This window comes from Chrysochloris asiatica, unplaced genomic scaffold (assembly GCF_000296735.1).
Source record: "Chrysochloris asiatica unplaced genomic scaffold, ChrAsi1.0 scaffold00001, whole genome shotgun sequence".
Lineage (NCBI taxonomy): Eukaryota > Metazoa > Chordata > Mammalia > Afrosoricida > Chrysochloridae > Chrysochloris > Chrysochloris asiatica.
This window is the reverse complement of record NW_006408519.1, coordinates 36438273-36440796: the sequence shown is the minus strand read 5'-3', so window position 1 is coordinate 36440796 and position 2524 is coordinate 36438273. Positions and strand designations below refer to the sequence as shown.

Here is a 2524-nt window from a genome sequence, read left to right as displayed (position 1 = left end):
GCCTGGGGGCCTCCATTCTTTACTGGCTATTGGCCAGAGGCTGCCTTCCCTTTCTTGTCACATGAGTAGCTTGTTTCATCAAAGCCAGCAAGGAAGAATCTGCTAGCAGGACATATGTCATAATCATTGTATTCATTAAAAACATCATAGGGTTTCTTTGTGGGAAGACGGCTGAGAAACTTCACTCTGGATGTTTCCTCCATGTCTATTTCCTGTAGCCTTTCGTTTGATTCGGGGGTCTTTGGTCCTGATGGCCGCAGGTGGGGCAGGTCCAGAAGCCTGGCATCACAGTGTAAACTTGGAATGAGAAAGTTGGTCTGGGGAAGGGCCCTGTACTGGCCTTGCAGTGTCCAGGGCTCTTAGAGTGGCCGCTGCCGCTCTACCCTTTGCTCTCCTCTCCCTTCTCTGCAGCTCTGATCTTGGGTTTCGACTGGTGGTAGTTCCTGAAGGAATACAGTTACAAAACTCCTCCGTCAGCTGCTTTAAACACATGCCACTCTATGACCAGTGGGAGGATGTAATGAAAAGGATGAAGGTGGAGGTGCTCAACAGTGATGCACTGCTCCCCAGCCGACTGTACTGGATTGCCTCTGTCATCCAGGCTGCAGGGTATTGGATACTGCTTTGGTATGAAGGCTTTGAAAATGATGCCGGCCATGACTTCTGGTGCAACTTAGGGACCGTGGCTGTCAACCCCATTGGCTGGTGTGTCATCAACAGCAAGATGCTAGTGACTCCACGAACTATCCATGCCACATTCATTGGCTGGAAAGGATACCTCATGAAATGACTAGTGGGCTCCAGGATCCTCCCTGTGGATTTCCATATCAAGATGGCAGAGAGCATGGAGTACCCCTTCCAATAAGGCATGCAGCTAGAGGTAGTGGACAAGTCCCAGGTATCATGGAGGCACATGGCCTAGGTAGACACGGTCATAGGGGGCTGCCTGCAGCTCCTCTATGAGGATGGTGACAGAGACAATGACGATGACTTCTGGTGCCACATGTGGAGCCCCCTCATCCACCCAGTGGGCTGGTCACGGTGCATTGGCCACAGAATCAAGATGTCAGAGAAGCGCAGTGACATGGCTCACCATCCCACCTTCTGGAAAATATACCGTGATGCAGTTCCTTACCTCTTCAAGAAGGTCTGAGCCTTGTATACAGAAGGTGGCTGGTTTGAGGAGGTCACAAAACTGGAGGCCATTGACCCCCTGAATCTGGGCAACTTCTGCACTTCTGCATGGTGACCATCTGCAAGGTGCTTCTAGATGGCTACCTGATGATGCATGTGGACAGATCCCTTTACGGATGGCCCGGTCTGGTTCTGCTACCACGCCTCCTCCCACACCATCTGCCCAGCCCCCTTCTGTCAGAAGAACAACATTGAGCACACGACTCCTAAAGGGTACTGAGGGGCAGACTTTCAACTGGGAGGCCGACTTGGAAAAGACCAAATCCAAAGCAGCACCGTCAAGACTCTTTAACACGAACTGCCCCAACCATTGCTTCAGGGTGGGCATGAAGCTGGAGGCCATGGACCTGATGGAGCCGTGGCTCCTCTGCCTGGCCACCATGAAGCATCAGTTTTCCAGCACCCACTTTGACGGCTAGGACAGCGAGTATGACCAGTGGGTAGACAGTGAGTCCCGTGGGCTGGTATGAGCTCACCTGCTACTAGCTCCATCCCCCTGTGGCCACAGCCCAGTCGACCACACCTCTTAAGGCCAAAGAGGCCACGAAGAAAATAGGAAACAGTTTGGAAAGAAAAGGAAAAGAATAGTGCCTGCCAAGCCTGGCCCCTGAGGCAGGATTTTAAAAAGGCCCAGCTGGAGGACCAGCTGCAGGCTACCGGGGGCACCTTGGCCAAGCCCAATCCTGTCTTCACTGTGCGGGTGAAGGAGGAGCACCTAGATACGGCCACACCCCACAAGGCTAAGGGTCCTGAGCTGCCCGTCCCTGTTGAGGACATCAAGCAGGGTACAGGCGAGTGACCTTCCACCGCAGACGGACACCACCTTCTGCCCACTGGAGTTTGTAAACGAAGCCTTTTCACAGAAATTCAGCCTGAAGCTGGGGGCCCAGGCTCTGAAGGGTCAAGCTGAGTTCCCTTGACGCAACCAGAGTAGAGTAATGGTTACAAACGGGCTGCGAACCTCACGATCAGCAGTTCGAAACTACCAGCTGTTCTGCTGGAGAAAGATGAGGCTTTCTGCTCCCTTAAAGATTTGCATCCTTGGAAACCCCGTGCAGGGTCGTCATGAGTCGAACTGACTCCACAGCACATAACCACCAGAAAAAAGATGTAGACAGCCTACAAGTCCATCAATGGAAGAATGCATAAACATACTTTAGTACATACAAACAAAGAAATGCTACACAATATTGAAGAATAATGATGAATCTGTAAAACACTTCATAACATGGATAAATCTGTAGGACATTTTACTGAGTGAAATGATTCAATCACAAAAGGACAACTATTGTTTGAGACCACTATTGTAAAAACTCAAGAAAAGGCTTTC

General features: G+C 51.0%; 1 pseudogene; it reads left to right on the top strand.

Moving 5' to 3' along the window:
• The first annotated feature begins 250 nt into the window (after positions 1-250).
• On the top strand, positions 251-1993 carry LOC102838994 (annotated as a pseudogene).
• The last annotated feature ends 531 nt before the right edge of the window (positions 1994-2524 follow it).